Source organism: Branchiostoma lanceolatum, chromosome 17 (genome assembly GCF_035083965.1).
Source record: "Branchiostoma lanceolatum isolate klBraLanc5 chromosome 17, klBraLanc5.hap2, whole genome shotgun sequence".
Lineage (NCBI taxonomy): Eukaryota > Metazoa > Chordata > Leptocardii > Amphioxiformes > Branchiostomatidae > Branchiostoma > Branchiostoma lanceolatum.
In genome coordinates, this window is record NC_089738.1 from 17,304,506 (window position 1) to 17,331,472 (window position 26,967).

The 26,967-nt window shown below is 38.4% G+C and overlaps 1 protein-coding gene across 4 annotated transcripts in view; it reads right to left on the reverse strand.

Moving 5' to 3' along the window:
- The window catches only part of LOC136422591 (glycerophosphodiester phosphodiesterase domain-containing protein 5-like), a 96,198-nt gene that overhangs the window by 60,962 nt on the left and 8,269 nt on the right, over window positions 1-26,967 (reverse strand). Inside the window, exon 1 of one of the 4 annotated variants that reach the window (XM_066410393.1) lies at window positions 21,320-21,448. The exons of the other annotated variants lie outside the window; for them this stretch is intronic. The gene's annotated coding sequence lies outside the window, so the exon portion shown is untranslated. Of the gene's footprint in view, window positions 1-21,319; window positions 21,449-26,967 lie in introns of those variants that run through there. 4 annotated transcript variants of the gene reach the window in all.

A 26,967-nucleotide genomic window follows, 5' to 3' on the forward strand; every position in this document is an offset into this window, starting at 1 on the left:
GAAGTAAGAAAGCATTTTCTAGGCAGCAAGAATTATGTTCTCGAGGCGAGAAAAATATTCTTTGTTTAAGAAGATCAGCTCTAGAAGTAAGAAAGTATTTCTAGGCGATAACAATTTTTGCCCCTGAAGCGAGAAAAGGATTCTTGATGTAAGAAGATAAATCTTGATGTAAGAAAACATTTCTCAGCAATAAGCATGTTTGGTCTTGAAGTGAGGAAAATATTCTTAGTGTAAGAACCTACATCTTGAAAATAAGAAAGCAGTTCTAGGTCTTGAGAAGAGAAATGCATTCTTGTTATAAGAACATAAAACTTAAAGGGAAGAAAACCTTTCTTGGCAGTAAGAATTTTGGTCTTGAGATAAGAAAAAAAGTCTTGGTGTAAGAACCTAAATCTTAGAAATAAGAAAGTAGTTCTTGCTATCAAGAATTTTGGTCTTAAGAAGAGAAATGCATTCTTAGTATAAGAACCTCAGATCCAGGTGTCTGAATCAAGAATATACATAGAAAAAAAATCTTACTGCAAGAATTGCTTTCCGGCAGTAACCAAGGTCATTTTTATAAGAAAGATTATCTTACTACAAGAAAAAGTTCAGTAAGTAAAAAATTGCTTAATTCGTGGACAAAACCTTTTTCTTGAATACAGAAAAATTTGCTTGCATGAAGTAATATTTTTCTGTATGTAAGAAAAAACTAGAATACAAGAAATTGTATTTTTGGCAGTGTACCGAAGCAACTTCACATTAGTTACGTACAAGTGCCTCCAGGAAGCACCAGGACATCCATCAGTTAGGAGGCGTTTGGCGAAAGGCGTGAATACCAGCCTTGTGTAGCCTTAAGTTCCATTAAGGTCACATAAATCTAGCAAAGCATCCTATAAATTTAGCAGAGGATCCTCATCTATTAGTAGGGTGTGGAATGGCCAAGTGGCTAGGGTAGCAAACAGAAGATCAACAGGTCATGGGTTTGATTCGCAGCTAGACTTTGAGTCCTTAGGAAAGGCACTTGTCATGCCTTATCTCGTTCCATCCTGGTGTAAAAATGGATACCTAACTTTGGTTGAAGAGGTAAAGGGTGGTGGAAGGGAAGGCTCTGCCTTTCAATACTGTGCCCTGGACACAGTGGATGTAGCGTTCTGCCTCAACAAAGGCTACAGTATAAAACATGGGTTGCTAAGACTTAAACTTGTGGTCACAACTTTTTCTTGTCGATCGTGAACTTGTTTAGTGGGCGTAAAGAATTGGAAAATCCAAAAGCTGGTTCTAATCCACCCAATACATCATACCCCCAGCTGTTTTTCACCTTGTAGTGCCTAGTGGTACATAGGCCAGCAAGTTTCCTTGCTGTTTCTGTAGCAGGGTATTTTCTTTTACAGGGAGGGGCGATAGCCCTTCACCTTAAATGTGTTGGAGGAACCTCCTCGAACACAGGACCCCAATTTTTCTTCCCTTCCAAAAGGCAGGTGCAGCCCCAAGCAAGATGCCCTTCCCAGAATTGAACCGGGGTCTCCCAGTTACTAACTTATTGTCACCATGCAAGAGCTCGACTGAGCATCTACATGTATCATACACCCAGCCTGGATATTTTTCATTTCCCATCCAGTACCTTCCACACTAACTCTGCTCTCGTCTTTGTGACAGGCTAAATCCCAGTGAAACACACATCCTTGCTTATTTACGACATCCTGATTCCTCAAGGGTCTAATGTCTATAAAAGGTGCCAAAGACGGGAGCAAGTTAAGTCCATCTCTTAGACCCAGTGTGCTCGTAAATGTATTCAAGTAGAAGTAGTACTGCATCACTCTTGGCTGGAAGAATAGATTGCAGAATGCAGGTGTGTGCGTCTCATTGCAGAGCGTCTCTGTTGCTGGACGATTGCTAGTTACAAACATGTATAAGACAGAAGGAGCCAACTGCAACTGCTGACTACATGCATACATGCGTTACATGTTTCATACTCTTACCAAGTTGAAGCATACGCATATAGTTTAGCCTCCAGTGTTATAGTACTTATACATCATTTCAGCAAGTCTTTTCCATTCAGAATAAGTAACTTTCCAACTCAATAAGGTTCCTTAATTAAAAGTTAATTCCTCGACAATAGTCACTCCAAATACCTCCAAGATGAGCTAAATTTGAGGTTAGGATTAAAATAGAGACTATGCCTCAGATAAGGAAACAGTATGGTAGAAGTACAAGGGCTCCACCCTTCCATTTTCTTCATCCTTTATAGGTATAGACAAGTCCTGGATTTTCCTAACAGCAATCCAGCACAATTTCCCTAAGACGGTCGCCATTACCTTATGTTACATAACACAACTCAAACAGAAAGGCACATGCGGCCTTAAAGCCAAGTGTAGATCTTTTTGCAAGATACTGGATCTAAATGGTTGTATGGGAAGATGAGGAAGACTTGGATTACCAGTAATGGTCTTTATCTGCACTGTACGCTTCTAAGAAATACTGCAGAACTGATGGCAACAGGCAAGATCACTAACACTAACAGCAGCTTGCATACCATGGGGACACTCTGAGAACAACTGCCTTCTGGGCTAGCACCATGATGCATAACAGGTTACTGAGAGGGTCTAACACCTGAAGAGACACTCTGCAACACCCCAAAAAAAAATACAGTTGTAGTCAATTTCATGAATTGCTAAGGATGTCGGGACATAAGTTATAAAATTAGAATAAAAACACTCTCATATTAATTATAATAATACAGTGCTAAACTTTCTTCCAACACTTAAGTATTCACGGATCAAATTTTTGACGACCACTGTCACCTTCTTCGGGATCAATAAATAATAAGCAACTATGGAAGACTGGAACTGTTTTAGAGAAAGGGTGATAAAGGAGGATATAAACTTAGTCCCATTTAGGACCACATCTTCACACCACAGCAGCGACATCTAGCTACAGTGCAAAACACCCGGAAAAAAGGAGAAAAAAATACAGTTGTAACCAGCTTTGCAAATTGCCAAGGATATCAGGACATAAGTTATAGAATTTAAAAAAAACACTGTGGAAGACTGTCCCCATTTAGAGAAAGGGTGATGAGGGAAGTTAGTCACATTTGGGTCGTATTCTTCACACTACAACAGGGACACCTAGCTGCAGTGTGAAGTAGAACCAGTAGTTATTCCCCTAGAAAGATGGTCATCGAAATGTCGGTTTGGTAAAACCACTTGGTGGTGTGTAAAGAACAAATTGTTACCCAAGAGTAGACTTGGTCTGAAAGGCCACCAGAAATGACAATAATGATGCAATGGATGCATGAAAGATGTGTGCTCATTCGATTTTTTTATAGATCTATGACAAACTGATCATATTCTACTTTCATTTTCCAATCATTTTGCAAACGATTCACAGAATGCTCATTGCTACAGATATGACCCATAGGTACATGTACCTCTTGATTTGTGAGGTTACCACCCGTTTGTCAAAAGTAGCAATATTTCTTCTAGAACTACAAATCAAAATCAATACATGTGCGGTTATAATCGGTAAAACCGCCAGACAAAAAAAAAACAGGCAAGGGACAAATATCTAATTCCAAATGTGGGGCAAGGTTCACTCTAACCACTGATCAAATTATCTTCATAAGAACCAAGAAGCCAAAGTCCTACATGAATGTACAGGGCTCAAAATACTGGGTGCATGTGCACCTGTGTGCACCCAAAATTGGAGCTGTGCACCTAATTTTTAACTGTGGGTGCACCCGTGTACCAGTCCTGGATAATTTGGCAGGCTATATGGTAGAGGTAATATTGTACACAAGTATACAGAATATTCTTAAAAGTTAAGAAGCAGAAAAAGTGATATTACCTTTGCTGTATTTTGTTTGATGTATTATATTTACTTTAAAATTTTGAAGTTAGCGAGTTAAGAGAGGCAGTAGGGTTTGTAAATACATTTTGCTGACATTCTACTTTATCTTATGTTGTGCACCCAAATTCTTTCTGTGCACCTAATTTTTAGGTTAGGTGCACCAGGTAACCTATTCCCAAAAATGAATTTCGAGCCCTGATGACCAAGGTTACAAGCATTTATAGCCGGCGAAAGAGCTTGAATTTTTGTGTGCCTGAAGTTCAATACGATAAGCCATTGACTTTTTAGTCCCTGGTGCAGAGTATGGATTATACCTGCAAGGGCTGTAAAGGAGCTCGATACATCCTGCAACTGTAATTCAGCGTCGATGTATCACAAATGAAAAAGAGTATCGATCACAAGATAGGGTACACGCCTGGGGTGAAATAAAGCCAAACTGTTACATTTATAGCAGGGGAAAGAGTGCTTATTTCTTGGGGGGGGGGGGACACACCATGTAAGGCCTTCTACATAGAAAGTTTTATTGGAAGTTCATGCCCGTGGGCTAATTGCAAATACATGGTATAAACATCTATAGGGAAAACATACATGTGTCAGTGAACTGTAAGTTACAGACACACTATTGTGTATTTTGTGAATAGTTTCATCAGGTTGGTAAATCATAGTAACTGTATATTATATTTCACTACTAGATAATTGCCCTGGCAGAAAACGGCATTAATGTGGCACTGCTCCCACTAATTAATTCCAGGGTCAAGCTTTCCAGTCAGCCCTGTGTCTTAATTCCGTCCTCTTACTGAACTTTTAACTTGAAATGTCTGAGATCCAAGCAAATAAAGTAAGGTGGCCTAGCATTTGTGACAAGCCCTCATATTCCTTCCCCCATATACGGACAAGGCAATCTCACATGTAGCGATTGAATTGTGGCAATTTCAGCTGATGACATGATATGGCCCCGATGACCCTGATGGGTGGATATATCGAGGAAGCCTTGGAAGAGATGGAGACAAATAGGAGACCATAAAATGCACATGTTGAATACTGATGTCTCCAGGACTTTTCCTTCTCTAAAGCCCCCCTCTCACTGGACCCGCTGCGGCGGATTCAATTGACAAAGCACTCAAAATTTCAGCGACAAAAAACAAATCTTTTTAAGCTTTGTGTGTGTTGTTGTGTTTTTGGTCATACTTGTACGTTTGGAATGATATTCCCGTTATAAAGTCAAGGGTAACACAAATCCAGTTTAGGATGCAGCAATGACGCCAGCGTGCCGCGGGTCCAATGAGAGGGGAGCTTAAAACATGTTGAAATGTTTGTTCTACAGCAGGGCTTGAAATTCATTTTGTAAGCTAGCGCACTGGTGCACCTAACCTAAACATTTGGATGCCAACATAAAAATCAATTCTACAACATTTTCATCACTCGGATGTCAGATCGATCTCTTGCCAGTGTCCCCCCCCCCCCCACACGCCCGCCAAAAGTCTAGGGTCTGCAGATTTTTGCTAGGGTTGGTCGGGTAACCAGAAACAACATTTGATTTCATAGGCCAATGCACTGTGACACCTTGAGGATGTTATAAAACCCTCAGTACTTATGAAAAATAGCAGCGGTATGCCCGTGTGTGTATGCATCACAATCATATTGTCTCAAGTGGGGCGGGTATTGTCATATTGAGGTCACCCGAGTTAGCCCTGATTGGCAGTAGCCGGAAACCCTCGTTCCTTTGGGCAATCAATTCTGATTTCTCAGAATTCAGCCCCTATAGATACAATTGAGGGGTTGAAAATACTGTAGATGCATTAAGGTTTGAAGTGGTTTTAATGTTCCCTGACTTCACCGCAAACATAAAACCACTGCAAAAATGATTGTTTTATCTTTTGCTACCACCTTATTTCAATGGGGTACCAAAAACAAACCCATACACTCCATTTTCTACCTACTATGAAATTGAATAATGTGACAGCAATATTAAAAAGGGTCAAAACAAATAATAAAAAAACTTTTCTTTTTATTATCGTTTTCCTAAAATTGAAGTTGGCTATAGAATTTGGGTTCATCAGTTTTAAATTACAATTAGGTTTTGCTGAAATTCTATTTCATCTTATGCTGTGCACAAAAATATTTCTCACCAATATAACTATTATTTCTAAAAAGTTAATTTCGAGCCCTACCACAAGCCTTTAACAGTAAATTTCAGGGCTTCCATTCTAAGGTTTGTTCTTGCCCCCACCAGAAATGTATGTTGAGGTAATTGCACCTAATCTTTTTGTAGGCGGTATATAAGAGGACATTGGAGTCGTAAATATGTCAAGTTTTATGGTTATGTTTAATAGAGCGAATCATTTACATTTTTGTAACGTCATGTGAAATATGATCCTGTGCTATTATTAGTAATATTCATTTACATCGCTCCTAATTTTCTGTAAGCAATATCAGACAGAACTCTCTAATTGTAAATATTTTAACATTTCATGGCAATGATGATAACTGGAACAGGGAGTATTGTTTATGTTTGGGTAATCTAATGTAAAATACATAAGAAAGTTTTTGATGGAGATTTTTGGAAAGAAAAATGATAAAAACAGAGGGCTGAGAGAAAAACTTGAATCTGGCTATATTTTGATTTAACTCTCTTTAAGTTCTTCAAGTTCTGCATAATTATTGAAAAATTCAGAACCAACAATCTAAAATCTATGTCAATTTTCTTTTCTGCATAATTTTTTTTCTTCAAATCTTTAATCAACAAATCTTAAATCTAATGGCCAGTTGTCTGTAGATTGTAAAAATTAACGCAATTCAGCCTGTGGCTGCAATGTTCCTTCTTGAAGTTCAATCACTTCTTATGGGCATGTGACCATTCTTGCACATCTCTACCTGTCATACTAAACGACCAAGATTTCTCGTTTCAATTTGAGAAACCGATAGAAGTCAGCACCAGCGCATATGGATATCATCCATAAAGACATTTTTGTGGCCTTACACAACACCATCGCTGGCTAGCACTTGCTATTAGAAATTTTGGAGCATTTTCACTTGTCAACTTAAAAAGAGATTTCTTGTTTCAATTTCAGGCAACAGCTAAAAATCAATGTATTCATGGCTGTTATCAATAAAATCAGATCTTTGTGGCCTTAGATGACACCATCACTGTACAACAGTTGTGCTCTTGTTCATTTTGTATGCATCAGCTTAATTTTGTGGCCTTATAGTTACATTGCATATGACACTGTTGCCAGGCTCTTGTTTTAATCGTACATCTTTATGTACATGTATCATTACTTTGTCCAATTTCAGGAAAGGAAGAAAGATCCATGAACGTACTGTCAATTAGATTTTGTGGCTTTAGATGACACTGTCACTACATTACATGCTTGTTCATCCTTGTGCATCATCTTTAGATGCAAGTTTTTGATCAATTTCAAGAAAAGAAGTGCAGATGGCATCTGCAACATCCAGTTTTAAAGGTTTATGTGATCAGAGTATCTGTCAACAGAGATGGCGATCAGAATCGTAGGAATGTGATAGGGTGGTCTCCCATTTATAAGTCCTGAGTCTCAATTCAATCAATTGATCCAAAGTGACGTGATAAAGTTCCAAAGTTCTGACGAACATCGACATGTGCAGAAAAAGTTCCAGAGTCCGATTGGGATCTCTACCGGTGAATCGTCAATTGTAATAGTAGTAAACTGAACTGGCAGAAATCCTGATCCCGATTTTGGTCAACAGATAGAGACTTCGATCACAATACCCACCAACCGGTGGTTCTGCTAGATTGCAATTTCTACCCTGACACCTCATATGACCATCAGTGGCAACCATCTGATTCACACTGGGTCCCAGAAGGACCCTACACGAATGTGACTTTCATTATTTTGATGATTCTCAGGACATCGTTTTTAAGTCCAAAATTTCGAGTCAATCCATTGATCTCAAGTGACATGAATCGAAGTTAGAAAGTTCTGACGAACGTCCACATTGCACAGAAAAAGTTACAGACTCAGATTGGGATCTCTAACGGTAGAATCATCAATTGTACAGGAAGAGATCCAGATCGCGATCTCTATCAACAGAGACTTCGATCACAATATCTACCGACCTGCCAGAATGCAATTTCTACCCCGACACCTCATATGGCCATCAGTGACAACCATTTCATTCATACTGGGTCCCAGAAGGACCCTACACGAATGTGACTTTCAGTGCACGTGTCATTTGATGATTCTCTGGACGTCGTTTTAATGGCAAGTGATACGAAGGTGCAGCGAGGTGTGAAGAGAGACATGGCAGAGTTAAGATTGGAACAGCCCCTACTAAATTATGGATGACTCGGAAACGCACATCCTCACATTACACTAGTCGTCACAATTATGACACTACCGACCATAAACAGGCGTCAATACTGAATTGTGTTTTAACACAATACAGTATTGACGCCTGTTTATTGCCTATCAAAAAGAGAAACATTTTTATACATTTTCAAGAAGAGCAATCAGCCTCTTAAACAAACAAAATTCCAATTCTCATAAATTCTAGCATATCTGTCTTAAAAATATATCTCTACTACTGTCTGAATATTTTCTAAACTATTGACTTCAAAAAACTTTTAAAAAAATACACAATTATAGCTTTTATTTAACTTGGTATTTATTATCATCAAACAAAAGAAAAACTACCTCTTTCGCTACTTATCCATCATGAAAAAGTGGGTACATTTTGTATTTTCTTTGCCTTTGGATGCAGTCATCAGCATCTTAACAAACACATTGTATTGCTTCCTACTAAAGCTAGCTATCCTTCGACTTAAGCCCCTATCTCACTGGACCTGCAACACGTTGGCAACCTCGTTGTGACCTTGTGATTTGATAGCATGGTCAACGAATTTCATCTATGATAGACAAGCCTTTTACGCTTTGTGTGTTTTGTTGTCGTTTTAGTCACATACATGTATATACTTGTACGTTTTGCATTATATTACCATTAACGGTAACACATATCCAGTTTAGGATGCAGCGAGGCTGCCAACGTGCCGTGGGTCCAGTGAGAGGGGGGCTTTACATGTATACATGTATACGACCACATGATCACAAGTTTCATGATGACCAAATTGACAAAATGACATTTCCACCTATCAAACTGTTCTGTACACATGGAAATTCCCCAGGTCCGTTTATTGCCTTCCAAAGAAGCTGCTGAGGTGCCATAAAAGTTGTATGAGGGTGTAATAAAGGTACCAGTGGTTAAAACCCCCTGTCAAAAACATGGCTGCAAGTGACCCAATAAAACACAATCAATGAAGTCCGCCACTTGGCTTGAATACTGATTTTTTTTACCAGCTGCCTGACGTGCAACAATAAACATTTGTGGCAAAAGGCTATATAGTGGCCTAACTTTATAGAAGAGGTATGCATTGAGTCACATTAGGGTGGGTCCAAGAGGGAGGAACAAAGGGGGTCAAGCAACAGGCAACAGAAATAATGGGAGGATAATATCAGAGGATGAACAGGCATGGCACTCAGTGAAACACTAAAAAAAAAAAGGAGAGGGGTGTAGAAAATTGGTTGCCAGATGTTCTATGGCACCCCAACGGTCAAACAGTTAAACTAATTAGGGATGGATGAGAGATGAGCAGAGAGTAATTTAGTTCTTGTTTTTTGTTATTGTTATTATTAGTTATTGATTTGTTATTTGTTACGATATTAAGTTGTCATTTTTTTCTCTATATCTTAATTTATCATTGTAATCTATTCTGTTTGAAAAATGGGGATGGAATATTATAGACCACATTATTGGTCTCTACCTTCCCCGGGACTATGTGTATTGATCTGTCATATGTATGTAAAATTCTTTTACCTGTGCGAAATAAAAAGAAAGAAAGAAAGAAAGAAAGAAAGAAAGAAAAGAAAGTATGGATATCTTCCACCATGATGATTATGAATCTAATCATTTCTTTCTCATGCCAAGGCATTAAAGCCACAAGAAACTAGAAAAAATGTATGCCTGTAAACGTGTTGAGGTATTGTCAAGTAGATTATCCTTTCAAGAGGATCAAGAAGCAACCTGATTGGCTGACAGCTGGCAAGTGCCAATGAAGTAAGAAGAACGAATTGCAGGCCAGTATGCCAGGGCCACACACCAGCTGGTAAGAGGGCTGGAAAGAATCCTCCTACTTGTGAATCTTTCTTCAAACTCAAACCAGCTGAGAGTTCAACAAGAGCGCATAGCTACAAACTCAAAGCTAGGAACAGGGTCAGAGGGGCTTTCAGAGTTAGAACGATGAAGGATTGGAATTCATTGCCACAGATAGTGGTGGATTCTAGGACTGTCAATGAGTTCAAGAACAGACTGGATAAGCACTGGGACAAAATGAAGGTTGTACAGGCTATATAGATATAGATACAGATACATCACAGACACTACAGTAAATGCAGAAATGTTTGCTGTGGTTTTATGATCACGTTTTTTCAGCCCGACCTTAAAACCACCGCCAAACTTTTTGCCCACCAATGACTGTAGCGCTACTATTGTTTCAAACGCAAACTTAAAACCACCGCGAACACTCCATTTTCTCCCTACCGCGAAATTAAATCCCTGCTAACATTTCTGCATTTATAGTACATCACAGATACTACATGTAGCTAAAGCAAAGATCGGGACCCTACAGGCCAATGGCGCCTTCTTCCCGAAGACGGTATACAGGTATTTATGTCATGCCTGGGCCTGATACGGGTGTTCCAGACCGTGTGATACTATCCCGATCACATAGGGTTCGGGAGTGTTATCACACAGGCTTCCATAGAATATTTTGAACGCATTTCGAGCGCGCCGGTTGCGCGGGCATCGGAAATTCGGATACCTGATTCGGAGATTGGAATCAATGTTGCTACAGTTTCTTGTTCGAGGACACAAAACTCCCTCAACTTCTGGCACATTCCGCATTGAAATGTGTGTTTTCTCGGGTGGGTATGACCAAGGTATGACATAAATAAAATACAAAACGTTGTATTCCGCATCACCCTCGGTCCCAGCCCTCCCGCGGGTCGGATCACCCTCCGGCCTACGGCCGTCGGGCAATCCGACCCGCGGTCGGGCTGGTACCTCGGGTGATACGGAATACCCCGTGTTGTATTCTATATTGTACAAGAGGTGGGTCTGGCAGGAGAGGGTGAAGCTGAGGTAAAAAGGGCATTCACTCGTGATGTGTACTAGGCCTTTTTCCTGCCAAATTGGACCTGTTGGGATAATTGGGGAGCTCTGGTGATCCGTCAAAGTTCCGGACACAATTACAAATGAGACAATTCTGCATCATTTTTAAGCCATGGGGACAGTAATGGCTGTCTCAATCAACCAATGATGTAAGGCTTGCCATTCAGGCAATTTGGACCATTTCCAGGCTACCATGATTGCACAAGGGACGGGATGCCCATCTTGCATGCTGCAATTTGAAGCAACAAATCTCAATGATGGGGCAAATTTATTTGAAAACTGCAATTCTAGATAATGGCATTCTTTTTTTCACAGCATTTCATCACATTTTAACTCATTTTCCCAATACATCAAACCAAGGCCCATGACCTATTTTTCAGCTATCCCTGGATACATGAGAAGACATCCAGACAAAAAACCTGTGACCTCTGTATTTTTCCTACAATAAAGAAGCTGAGTTTGTCACAGCCTGATCAAGAAAATATTATCAAGAATTTGCAGGTAAAAAAATTTACATAAAACTGTTATATAAATAGAACAGTCACTATAGTCAGCAGGACAGTATTTCAATCTCTATATTGCTGTTAAAAGGACATCCATTTGTAGGATTCCTGCTTGATATGTACACAATGTATTATGTCAGAACATTTTTGATAGAACAGTGAAGTAGAAGAATATATATTCCAGTCACTGATATCATAAAAAGGTCAGAATCAGTACATTTCAATACTCGGTAGTAGCTTAGCCATTATAATCCTCTTTATCCTGTCTTAATCTAGATCAATATTTCTGATAAACCTTGGCCAACATAAGGCCACTAACATGCCTATAATACACTAAGATCACACAGATAAACAACAATATGATTTCCATAATGTAAAAATTCATACAACCAATTCTAGCCAACACAGATGTTGACATGATTTGTGACCTCTGAGGTATCCAGCACAGCAAGCCTATTATCCCATTTCTGCCCGTTCCAAATAATTCTTTCACATATCCAACATTACACCTCTGTTGTATGATCATGCACGGTAGAACAACTATACACACAGACCAGAAAACAATATGAAATAGGTAAAAGGTATTTTCGGTTGAATTGTATTCTGTAATGTTTTTTAATAATTCAGAATGAGCGTTTGTCTTCTTAAGCCATGTATTTCTTGCTGATTGCTGCAGCTAATCTTATACTAGTCTTACAATCACAATCACATCTAACCCGTTATACTACATTGAATAATCACAATGGTACAGATTGCAAGGGCCTACTTACAATTTCAGAAGAAACGCCATTCTAAGCCAAATGTCGAGAGAATGTCCCTGCCTTCTTCAGCCTTGGTACACAAACAACTGTAGGTCTCTCACGTAAAATCACCGGGGTCTCAGGATATTGAATAATTTATCCACGCATGGGGAGCAAAATCTCGCGTCTGCAACCGGAAAGCCACACCCAACAGAAAATCCTCACAAACGCATGGCAATCTTACAGTTCTTTCATCCAACTTATTCATAAATATGCCACTCTACATTATATGAATCTAGAAGGACTGTTTTGCTCACATTTATGTGTTTTTTGACACATCAAATCCTGGTATTAGAGAGCACGGAACACATGCAAGGTCATTTCCAAGGTCAAGGCAGCATAATAAGGTCATCCCAACATTTCCTGGAGTGGTTACAAAGCAAAATTATGAATGACAAAAAAAAATGTGCTGCCATAAGCATTCTTTGTTCATAGGCTCATTTAAGACTTGGTGATACAGTTAATGTTTAAAATCTGTTAATTGTAAACAATATTTATTAGTATTACCAAATCAATCAATCATCCCTAGGATTGTTTGAGTAAACTACAGGGGAAGGGGTCATCTCCATGCAAAGGGGGGGAGGGTAGGAGGTGGGGTACTCTGTGCCCTCAGTCACAATCTATATGATCTACTAAGTTTTCTCATTTCTAGTTTTATTTTGCTTTGAAACATCACTCAATCAGGGATTGGGGCATCAAGAAAATACTCATGTGAAGATAGAAATGAAGTAAAATTAAAACAAGGAAAATTCAACAAAGTTGGGCACTTATAATCAAAACACCTTTGCAAACAAAAATTGCAAGTTGGAAATATAATTAACTACTGTACCAGGTAGAACAATTGGTGTGATTTTCCAGAAATGACTAACCACATAGTCAGACATTGAAAGAATCTGTCCATTCCAAATAAGGAACGTTGGCAGAGATTTGAAGAAAAGCGACAACAGACAGACCTCATTGATCAATACACCCTGGAACCAATCACTGGTGATTAGGATCAATTAAAACTATAGTTAATCACATCTGTGCAGCGACTGCTTGTTGTGGAAAAAACACAACAGATGTTTGACTACCAACTGTAAAATGTAAAATGTTTGCTGTGGTTTTATTCCCATGGCTGCCGTAGTGGCCTCTTACAGCAAAATCATAATAGAGCAAATGCTTCTTGTGTAAAACACACAACACATGTTGACTATTACTGTAAACTATAAAATGTTCACAGTATTTTCATTTTCATGGGTTTTTGCGGGGGCCTGGAAATCATAACACAGCGAATATGTGTTCTTCTATTCTACCAGCTTGTTTCACCTGCAAATTTCAAACATTTCCAAAACATCCGTGTCCCTCTTACTGCGAAATCAAACCACTGCAAAAGTAAATGCATTTACAGTACTATCTCATAAATTGATCAGATTTGTGATGAAAACATTTTGTGACCAAAAGCAGTTGGTATTTCCAAAACAATAGCCATTGAGTTTGCAAATTTGTCATCACTTGCCCCTAACATACTGACTTTCAGTACCAAGGACAGGGTTGTATATAACCAACAAGGAATTTCACTTGGCAGTAGAACAAATCACTACATAGGGTAAACAGAAACTGGCCAAAAAGGCTGCTGTTTGTAACAAACTATGACTAAACTTACTCAAATATGCAATTCTCAACATACTGACTTTCAGTACTAAGGTCAGGGTAAGTTATGGCGAACAAGGAATTTCACTAGGCAGAAGAAAAAATCACCAAAAAGGGCAAGCAGAAACTGACCAAAACCATGGCAAAACTTACTCAAAATACCCCATCTTTTACCCCAACATACTGACTTTCAGTACCAAGGACAGGGTTGTATACAACCAACAAGGAATTTCACTAGGCAATAGAACAAATCACCAAAAAGAACAAGCAGAAACTGGCCAAAAAGGATGCTGTTTGTAAGGCCAAAAAGTGTAAGCTGTTTGTAAGAAACCATGGCCAAACTTAAAATATCCCATCCTTTTGTCCCCAACATACTGACTTTTCAGTACCAAGGACAGGATTGTACATAACAAACAAGAAATTTCAGTTGGCACAGAACAAATCACCAGAATGGGCAAGCAGAAACTGGCCAATCAGACACTATGAATAAATGAGTGTTTATCAATCAGCACCAACTGACCAACCAAACAATATGGCTGATTAAAAAAGCAAATAAGAAACAGAACTTGAACAAATGCAACAGATTAACAACAACAAAAATTGCCAACCAACCAGAAAGTCAGAATGAAATGATTGTGAGTCAGCACCAAGGACATATTTAGGTGTAATCATTGAAAACTGTACGCCGAAAAGAGGGTGATACAAACTAATCAAACCAAGAACGGACAAGGAACGCCTCATACAGACATACAGACAAACACACACATGAACCAAAATACACAGACACGCACTCACAAACACGCACACAAACAGGCACACATACATCATTGTTTTCCTTATATACCAGTAGTGCACCTTCATTAAGCAAAACTTCCGTCTTAAGAATTTCTCACCCCAAGAAGCACTGCTTTCAAAAGAGCTGTCAAAACAGCTAAGATAGCTTCTTTACAAGAAAGCAAAGCTAAAACAGCACAGCTCAGCGCCTTTGCTTCTAACAATCACAGAGCAAAAATGTCTCACCTCCAGGAAGCCAGGCACTGGGGCAGGTAGAATGTCTGCGTCGAAGCTCAACTCAAAAATTACAACCGCCATTCCCATGTAAACCGTGTTCCAGACTCGTCTCGGCCCAATCTTGGGGCAATCACGCCGTCTTTACGTGATTTCTCAGGAGGCCAGTAAAGGAATGAGCGACAGGATTAGGGCGGTGCTCGGAGACGCACACGTATGGCAGGATCCCAACGCAACGCTGACCTCTGTCGCCTAATAGGTAAATTACACCAATGACACGGTAATCTATGCCAGGGCTCAAAATACATTTTTCTGGTATTTTTTCAGTGCAGGTGAAAGTTAAAATCTCTTGCACTAGACAAATTATACCTGCACCATTCTGATAGAAAAATAGGTGTAGGAAATTTGAATCGAACTGGAAACTACATTGGTTAAAGAGACCATTTCAAAGTTTTCAATTCTTCTTTCCATCTCACATACCAGTGGTAACAATTGGTACAGTAATTTTAAATGCACAACACAAACACTCAGTACATGTACAAGTGGTAGACATCAGAAAACACCTGCACAGCTCCAATTCTACCAGCACTAATTAATTAACCTGTATATACCCAGTACATGTACAAGTGCAGGCTAGGTGCAGGTAGACATCAGAAACATCTGCACAACTTCAGTTTTACTGACACTAACCTGTATATATGGAGTACATGGACCAATGCAGGTTAGGTGCAGGTAGATATCAGAAATACCTGCACAGCTCCAACTTAACCTGCACACCTGCACATGCAGGGCTAGTGGTATCTCTAGCCCTGACACAGCAATATATAACCAATGAGAAACTCAGTCCCATGGCCATATTTCAGCAGTATCATTGCCGCAGATAGGGGAAGATTAGGACCTGCAAATAAAATCCTGTACGCCTGTGTACTTTCTCTTATTTATTGGATTGGCAGCATCACATGTAGCAAAGGATGGCTAGCTGTAAGCTAATATAGATGGTTAAAGTCTTGGCGACAAGGACAGAATCTAATAAACAACACTGAACTTGAACTATTAAACTACCTACCAAAGTTAGAGAGAGGAGGGATACATATTGCAACACCATACAAATTTCTGTAAGTGAATTTTTTGTGAATATGTACAGAAGTATACTGTACATTCATTCATTTACTTTCACAGTACAAGCAGAAAGGGGATTTTTGCAGTTGGAACAATTCTGCAGTACAATATTAATATATTTGGAAATACATCTTTGCACTGTCATGAAATTTCCAGTGGACAGGTCACAGCGAAAACAAAACTACGGCAAACATTTCATGATTTAGAGCAACTACAATAAGTATGAGTATTGCACAATCTAATCAAATAGTCAAACAAGTAAAGAATTTTCACCACTTCCTATGTCTGCATACATGCAGTCCTCAGAGATCTGCTATCAATTTTTAACTACTCCATTCTAGTGGCTTTTTCAATACCTCTATGTTTGAAAGAGCAGGATGGTCTTATGAGGGCACAAAGAAGAACAGGAAGCTATGATATCACATGTCAAGTGGTTTTGTATCATAATCCAGGGAGCTGAGGGGCTGAAAGAAACATCCTCAAAACACTCCAGTGGTGCTTCACAGACTTATACAGCACTTTTGAGTGGAATTCAGAGACCTGACTGTTTTATGCAGGGTTTGTATGCAATATTGCTTCACAGACTTACACAGCACTTTTGAGTGGAATGACCTCAGACTATCAAAGCGTCCATGACCGCAAGAGGTCCTCTTGAGGTCATGTTCCAAGAAAAGCTAACAACCTTGTTAAAGCTTACTATTTTGAGGCAGGGGTTAAAGTTGTCTTGGTTCGTGTTTGGCTATTTCTGATACCTGAAAGGGGTTTGTGTGTAACAAAGTGGAAACAGTGGCCTGGGAAACCCAGCCAATTTTGTAACTCAAGCTTTATGCTCAAATGCTCAGCCCAGCAATTTCATAACAATTCTATAACAAGTACAAGTATAGATACAGTTAGGAAAGGAGAAAAGTTGATTTTAAGGGCAGTGAACTTGTACTAGAACATGCAGAAACAGAAGCTAAGGGCCATATAGCTTGACATTAGTCATGATTCAAGGGGCTGGCCTGAACACAAAGGCCCACTGAAACAAACACATACAAGTACCAGTATAGCTGTTATGAAAGAATAGTTGATCACAAGGACAGTGAACTTAAGTACTAGAACATGCAGAAACAGAAGCTAAGGGCCATATAGCTTTACAAGTCATAATTTAAGGAGCTGGCCTAAGCACTAAGGCACGCTGAAACAAACACGTACAAAACACAACTTTGACTTTATCCATGCTGCCTAACCCCATAGTCAATGCAAATTCGGTGTCAAAAGTGAACAAATCAAATAGAATCACCGCTGGGTATGTTTTACAGATATCCATGCAAATCAACTTCCTGATAATTACAAAGTTTCCTGTCATCAATATTAAAAAGTCGGAACTCCCAAAAGCCACACAAAAACTTAAATTTCCGCTCTTTTTCCATGCTTGACAAATCTTCAATGCAAATCGTGTGAGTCACTCTCCCACTGGACAAAACCTACAAAGCACGAGAGAACAGTTAACCCAGTAAGTTTACAGTCCAAGCAAATCCTTCAAAGCGCAAACAGCAGAAAACTATTGATCAAACCATGATTACATTTTGTTCATGCTCCACTTCTTCACACAGTGCTTTATTCCAAGACATGGCGGTTAATGGCCATACCATCATAAAATGCCCCAAGGCAATAACGTCCTCTTTTGAATCACCAATGCAATGGTTCACATATACATGCAAGAAAACAATCAAAGTTTAACTGTAATTGCCAACACAAAAATTGCACTTACCCAAATTTTCAAATGTTCAACTCCAGTCTCTGTCAAGGAATGAGCAATGTAAGAAAACTGGCCACAGTGCAGCTACATTTAGGTTTTACAAACAATATTTTCCATCTTACTATTCCATACGAGTAATATACATCTTCTTAGAAATACCCTAAACATAGAGAAGTGGCATTTTTATGTAGCTATTGAAAATCTAACATCCACTTTTCAGAACATTTATTCCAAAGAATTATATAAAGGTTAGAATCTGTGATCTTCATCTGGTTAAGACCCATATCTTTCACCAAAACCTTTCATTCCTTTTTCATCTTCTTTGTCTATCTCTTATAATTTACATTGGTTATTGTTTTAGAGGTGTTTTGCTATTTTGATATCTTCAAGTGGCTATAGTATCTCTGATGAGGTGATTCGATGCATCTCCTTCTTGGAAGAACTGAACAGACTCAGCTAGGTAAAGATAAAGGTCCAACAGCCTTTGAGGCGGCAGGGGCAGTGGATTGTTAATCCATTTCGTAAGGTGTTGGAAGACAGAGCCCAACCCTCTCCTTCCACCGCCTTTTACCTCCCCAACCAATGTCATGTACCCATTTCTTCACCTGCGTTGAGAGAGGAAAGCCATGTAAAGTGCCTTTGCCAAGGACACAACATCTCGCCAGGAATGCCAGGAATGGAACCCATGACCTCGTGTCCGCTCGCCTAGTCACTCTGGAAGATGACTCAGCTAACATAGTTTCTGTTCACTGTGAACACTTTGTGCTATTCCACTCGATATCATGTATATTTACCCAGAGGCCTGGATGAGGAAATGGCTATCAATCCAGCATGACCAGGATTGTGCATTTTAACTGTAGCCTGGAAAGCTCCAGAGTCTCCGGAGCTATAATAGTTTTGGATTCCAGGCTATTTCAACTGCTACAATGTACTTGCTACGTCCGCTTTTGGGCAAGCCTGCAAATTTACAGCAATGTAGGATGAAAAAGAACATCAATGATATCATCTGTTCTAAGTAACATCGTAACTGTTGTTATTTCGGTATCATGAATGTATTCCCATGCTGCAAATGCAATGCATAGTGATGTCGTACAATTATTTTGTACAGATTTTGCCTAATGTCTCTCGCGCCATGCTATGCATGGTAAGTCCCAGAGGGGGAGGGTCCCAAAGTGCTAGCAAACACTAGATGTACACATACCAGTACCTATCTATACATACTCTATTCATAATCATAGTATCTTTTCACAAGCATGCAGTGTCCATAACACATTTGAAGCATATCTCCACATGTTGGAAGATTATTTTCTTTTATGGTTAAGCTAAACTAAAAGCTTTCCTCAATAATGTAACAATCAAGAATGTCAAGAATTGTTTGTCAAGCTCAATTACAGTATTGCAAAATGTAATGGAAACAATTTTGCAAAAAGGCTAGGCAACGTAGCATAACCTAAAAAAATTATACAAGAATCAAGAGTGTCAAAAACAGTTTATCCAGCACTACTAGTATTTAAGTGTCACAAAATGTAATGAAAACATTTTTACTAGATAAGCAGCCAGGTTGATTTATAGGAAATGACAGATTTCACTACACTATAAGAAAACAGCTGTGCACTAATTCAGCTTTCACATGTCAGACTTTCAAACACTCTCACTATGTAATCACAAATTGTGTGCTTTAAATTTCAAGCCCTACATAAAAAAAGCATTGACCTACATATTCATATACAAAGTTATAAGCAAAAACTGGGACAACAACCATGGGGCCAGAAAATGGAGTCACACCTTCCAAAAGTGCCTTTGAATAATTTAGCACCATTTTCTGTCCATAAAGAATAGACATGGAATCGGTCTAAGCCATGCATGACAACGTACTATCAAACAGCTGGGATTATGAATAAATTCTACACCGAGCATGCAAGCAAGCAGAAAAACAGATCCTGCTTTTTGTTCCAGTGTAATGAATATGAGATGAACATTAGACCGGATTACATCATGTTTGTATTTAGGTTTCATGCGATTCTTTGTACATGTGGCTTCTCATTTGCAGCAGAACCAGTTACAATTTTTACCATAACCTTAGTGTAACACAAAACCATTTTATAGCTATGAACATCTACATAATGCTTTTGATATACATCATTTCAACAATGGCATTCTCTATACATTGTTGTTCTTCACCTGAAGAGAATTGGACTCCTTTTTATATCATTATTCATATTACGTCAGTCTAAAATCATTTCTAAAGCCATGAACATCAGGCCTAAGGCCAAATTACATGATCTGCATCAAAATAGGAATGAATAAACAATGTACATAACAGCATTTTTATGTGTTTTCTCATTTGGATTAGAATTGGTCTCCTTTACACACCATCACATTATGTTAACACAAAGCCGTTTTTACAGCTCTGTTGGTCTGGCAAATACCATGGGTGTGATTTCCACTTGTGAATCAACAAAAGGGAGCAAATATAAAGCCCAAAACACATAAACCTTACCTGTGGGGAACAGTTATGGAGGTAATAACGGCCATGGCTTCGAATTAGCAGTGTTTTATTCCGAGGGTGAGGTCAGGCTAGGTGAGTGTAACAACATCTAGACTTTCAGCACCTCGGCTGGCCCAAATCTGCTAGCTGAACATAAATGTACCCAGGGACTACTAGGAGCTGCAAGTAGCCTCGGGACATAGAGGACAAAGCCTTTGTGAGGCTAGGGATGCTCCAGGCACACAACTGTGGTGTGGATGTGGCTTAATGGTTAAAGCATGGACAATTTCATAATGATGTAGTCGAACAAAAAGGTTGAGAAATTCACAAAATTTGGTTGCAAGGCGAAATACAACATGTAAAAGCATGATGCTTGATGCAAGCAGTGTGATAAGCAGTGTGTGAGGCTTTCACTGTCATATATCCATTTGTACAGTGGCCATTATGATCAAAATTTTGACAAAGCCTAGACTGATTTCATGTAAACGTCCTTGCACAAAAGGTCAAGACTACCTACATCTAGCTGCATGGACAAAAAATACCCATATTGCTACTAATGATGGAAGAAAATTCACACTGTGGTACCTGTAGTGTCAGGACTCCACTGTTGTATTGCTTCTCCTTTGTACAAAGGCCACAATGTCAATGATGAAAATTTCAACCCAGAAAGGAAAAACATACTGCTTGATGCTGTGCAACATTAATAGAAGCTTAAGGCACCGTAATATTTTGTGGGTAAGATTTTTCTAATAATGTTGGCTATTCCTTCGTACAGAGGTCATAATTTATCAAAATTTTGACACAAAAATATATAAGGACCAAAATAATCCACCACAATGCTTGATGCTGGGTAACAGTACTGGAAAATAAATGCATTGTGATACCTACATATACAATTGTGCATTTCAGCATTTCCTTCTTATATTTGGTGGTATACACATTTCTACAGAGGTCAATGATGAAAATTTAAACACAGAAAGAAATAATAAACCCCCACCTTACAGACAGTAATCCATCAGAGCGCTGACAGAGAGACAGGTTTAACGGACCGCGTTCCATCGCTCCCTCTCTTATTCCCACTCAGCTAGAAAATTGGCGCTCCGTCCCAGACACTGTCTGAGTTCAATACAGAGGGCGAACAAAACACGGCCTCCCCGATATACATCCACGTCAGCAAATGGCAACGGCCGTAACATAAAACCACGGCTGTTCAAAGTCGCGATGTTACGTCACACAGGGTTGCAAATGAGATTGGGCAGCTTCGCTAACCAATTCTGCGGCACAAATGGGTGCCAGAGTTCAGGAATCCGACGAATTCCTCCAGCGATCGAAAAGCAGCTATTGCTACGTGTTAGCTATGCATGTAGAGTGGAGATATTTCTGGAACCCTCCATGTGGACTGTGACTGTGAGGGAATATTTCTCCCTCATGTCATCTCCCATGGGAAAAGTCATTAACCACGAGGGCCAGTATCCCCAGGCAACTGCATTGATTTCATATGATTTATATTCTTCATACAATATAAAACAAAACATGGGAATGAATAATAAAACGGGACTACACAATGGGAGAGGAAAAAATTTATTGGTTTAATTTTAGATTCTTTTCCATCTAAAAATAATATAGTAATTTTCAAAAGACATGTGTATATCATAATGATTTTTCATACTTCATTCATTCATTCTTTCATACATTACATATAAATAGAACAGTACCTAAAAAAAACATAATAAAATATAAATCATTTCATATATCTTACAAAAGAATTTTACATAAAGAACATAAGGAGGATGCTCTCAGCTTTATGCAAATGAGGGCACCCGTATCCCTAGGCAACGGCAGCCCTCCGGAAGGCATCCAGTCATCTTCTGCCATGATTCCAAATCTATGCAAATGAGGGCAGATTCCTGTGGGCTGGGCCGTGTTATTATGTGCAGTGAATGATGGTGGATTGTATTAGGGCCAGATAGGATCAGCCCTGAGCTGCGGTGATGGGTTTCCAACAACCCTTCCCAGGTAGAGATGGGGGAAAGTGGATTGATTAGTCAAGCCTCACGGGACAGCCATCAACAAGGATTAACAATAAAGAAGAAGAGGCAGAAATGCTTGATATTGAAGTAAAGGTGTTTTACATGTGTCTGTATTATAGTATTTTATAGCATTCAGATCAGACACTGGATTTCATAAGGATATCAAAATGACTTTGCCTTTTTGATTGATTAGTCAAGCCTCGCGGGACGGCAATCATCAAGGATTTAAACAAAGAAGTAGAGGTAGAAATGCTTAATAATAAAGTAAAGGAGCTTTACATTGTGTCTAGTGAAAGTGTCTCTTCTTAAAAATCAGATGCTAAAGTTCAAAAGTAGTAATGCATAATTTTGAAGTGAAAGTGCTTTACACGTGTGTATATGGCAATCTGATGCTGAATTATCTTATATCAGGACATTACTAGTACGGTGAAATTATTTTGATAGCTACAAAAATCTGCAAATCAAAGTTACTTCTAAGTCTATCATTTCAAAAATTTGCAAATCAAATCAAAGTTACTTCTAACATAACACAAATTTGCAAATCAAAGTTACTGCTAAGTTTACCATTGCAAAAATTTGCCAATCAAATCACATCAAAGTTACTTCTAACATTACAAAAATTTGCAAATCAAAGTTACTTCTAAGTCTATCATTACAAAAATGTGCAAATCAAATCAAAGTTAGTTCTAACATCACAAAAATTTGCGAATCAAAGTTTCTTCTAAGTCTATTATTACAAACATTGGCAAATCAAGTCACAGTTACTTCTATCATAACAAAGATTTGTTACTTCTAACAAATTAAAAAAGATAAGATAAAAATTAAGTGGACACAGGGAGAGAATGAAATGGAATGGCAGTTGACAAGTTGACATGTTTTGCTGATTCATTCACACCTTCAGCGAGGAAATTAATTTCTGCTCCATTTTTATGGGAGAAGATTAAATGAATAAAATGTGTCTTGATATTGATTCTGTTAACATGGGTTTCGACAAAAAGGGTGACAAGAGATGTAGAATACTAATTGCCAATGAATAATAATCTGAAAGTGTACACTTCTCGTCAAATTTGCTGTCTACAAAAGCATTTTTCACCGATTTTTTTCTCGTCAAAACTCAACACTACCTCGTGAAGTAATTTCTCTTCCGTTTTTATGGGCAGGCATTAAGCACTAAAGCGTGGCTCGATGTTGATTTTATGATTAGTGTATGATGATGAGGGGCCCTTCCACTCATAAAACGCAGTGATTCAGAACTGCGGCTTTAATCAGAGCTTAACATTACCCTCCCCACATACCCTTCCTGTGGGGGAAAGCATTTACCTGTCCAAACACATTCAGATTATTGATTGTGCATTTGAAGAAAATTTTAGACAGCTATCTGGAATCGAAAACACTTGTTAAGTTTTGGTATAAGTTTTCAGTAATTTCAGAGATTTTTTTCTCATTCCCCAGAAGCAGATAGTTCAATGTTTGCATTGATAAACAAATCTCAAAGTCAAACATTGAAACACCTGTTTAGGGATGATGTAAAAAAAGGTATTGAATAATTCTAAACAACATTGTATAAACTACTGTTTTCAATTCTATATAGCTGTCTATTCTACAAATTTTTTCATTGTACCAGGCTTTAGAATCCAAATATGGAGTTGGAAATATGTAAACAGTTGCCATAGCGGCAAGGAGACAAAGGCATTTGCAAAAGCATGCTGTGCTTTTTATATACATGTAGTTGGTTCTTTGTAATACAGGAAATGCTTTTTGCCAGACTCCTAGATATATCTTATTCTATCTTATCTTATCTTAATGGAGAGATATCATATCTTCAGAAACTGAAGAAAAATCTGAAAATGATAAGTAGTATCTTGGTAGAAATGGACACAATGTACAAAATTATGATCTGATCTTCTAGAATCAATTCTGCCCCACAAAAACTTGACAGGTACTGCAATACCGATACTTAATGCCATCTTATAAAGGTTGAAGTTAAAGGGCAGAAATTGGCTTAATCGCCCTTTATTGCGGGTCCTATCACAATAAGACAGATGTCCCCCTGTGGTAAGCCTTATAAGCCTGAACCAGCGACCAGACTGCCACAGCAGAAATATATGGCTTGTAATCAGTGCATGGAGAGATCCACCGCGTTATTACTGTAACATCCGTCTGTAATATATGGCTTTGACACTGCTCGACATCCATGTGGTGCATACGTTGTGTGGAGCAGGTTTAATTACAGTATCATTCACTGATGGCAGGAACACCATATGCTAACCAGCGGACCAGACAAAGGACATTAAAATAGGCAGTGGGATTCTTGACTACAATGCATTAACAGTGCTTTAGAATCAAACAAATATGAAGCATGCCTATTTTTTTTCATTATACTGGACAAGACAGAGGATATCAAGACAGTCAAACAACTTTCAAAACAAACAACAAAAAGATGTAATTGAAATATGTCAATAGAATTGTTTTGTTTTTTCTACTTTGCTTTTTTTCTACTTTGGCAAAAAAGGAAGCTTTAAGGCAGCAATTACAGTTAACAATTTTTTTTTTTCATTTATAGGGCCTGATATTGAAATGAAAACATCCGACCATCCAACATTATGATAATGGATAATTGTACTTGACCCCAGTGCCAAGATATCAACAACAAAATCGTAATGACAGATTTTTAATTTCAGATTAACTGTGGCAACATTGCCTAAACGATGCATGTCTAGAACCTCTTGGTGTCAAAGGCTACTAAAGCAATATGATACCCGTGTGACTATGCTGCTGATCTTTATGATAAAGAATACTTTACCTTAGGAATATGACGATAAATATCGGATATCATATGTTATAAATACTGAACATTGGATTTTTCATTTCAGATTAGCTGTTTCTTTATTGCCTGGCTGTTACAGGTTCAAAAAACACACCCAACCAATGTCAGAGTACCCAAGTAGTGATACCGGTGTGACAATGCAGCTAATTTTATAATGATACTACTTGATACAAGTGGTAAGCTACTACTAAACATCTCGTAATAATATCATACTGAACATCAAATACTGAACATTCAGTTTCAGATTAGCTGTACCTTTATTGCCTGATTGTTCCAGGTTCAAAAACACACCTAGTCAGTGTCAGAGGTTAGCCAAACAATAATACTGGACACGTGTACATGTGACAATACCTCTGATTTTTATGATAGAGAAAAAAACATTTTAACTGAACCATAATTATCATGATACTGAATATTTGATATTAATGTTATATGTAATAAATAACAAACATTGGATATTATAGTAGCTAACACTGGTCACTTTAAATTTGGAAAGTCACTTTCCAAATTGTGGCTAAATTCCAAATTTCTAGAATTTTCATTTCTTAAAGAACAGCAAAGGTTTATAGCTCATTGGAAAGGGCATTTTCTCCTCTACAATATGGCATTTTTATTTTGGTCATATCACATACGGATGTCGAGATATTTGACTTTGAAAGTTGTCGAGCCTACTAGTCTGAGTGGAACAGACTGGTAGTCCATTGCTTCTGACCATAGTCCAACTAAGTCAGACTGGTAGTCTGAACTATGTTGGCCTACTAGTCTGATAGGGGGCACTTCTGTGGAACAAGTCCATGCTAGACTGTAGGAATCCCTTGAATTAAGCCATTTTAGACAATGTATATTTTGGGCTCTGGAGCCCTGGTATTAAACCCAAATGACCTGAAAATTGGTATAGAGGGAGAATTTTACTTACACTTTTGACAAACTACTTAAGACGTATGTAAAATGAGTCTTTTCTGCTATTTTCAGACAAAATATGTACATTCTTGGCTTTTGTGCCCTAATATCACAACCAAATGACATGATATCTGGTATAGAGGAGCCTTAGGCAATTACGCCAAGAGAACTGTACTCACACTTTTGGCATAAACCACTTTAGAATTGTGTAAAATGGGTCTTTTCTGCTATTTTCTGGCAAAATATGTACATTTTTGGCCCCTGTGCCCTAATGTCACAACCAAATGACATGAAATCTGGTATAGAGGAGCCTTACACATATGTCAAAAGAACCGTGCTCACATTTGTGGCATACATCACTTTAGAATTGTGTAAAATGGGTCTTTTCTGCTATTTTCAGACAAAATATGTAAATTTTTGGCCCCTGTGCCCCAATATCACAACCAAATGACATGAAATCTGGTATAGAGGAGCCTTACACATATGCCAAAAGAACTGTGCTCACATTTGTGGCATACGTCACTTTAGAATTGTGTAAAATGGGTCTTTTCTGCTATTTTCAGACAAAATATGTACATTTTTTGCCCCTGTGCCCCAATATCACAACCAAATGACTTGAAATCTGGTATAGAGGAGCCTTACACATATGCCAAAAGAACTGTGCTCACATTTGTGGCATGCGTCACTTTAGAATTGTGTATAATGGGTCTTTTCTGCTATTTTCAGACAAAATATGTACATTTTTGGCTTTTGTGCCCTAATATTACAACCAAATGACCTGAAATTTGATGAAGAGGTGCCTTGAGGCATATGCCAAAAGAACTGTACTCACACTTTTGGGATGCACTACTTAAGAATTGTGTAAAATAGGTCTTTTCTGCTATTTTC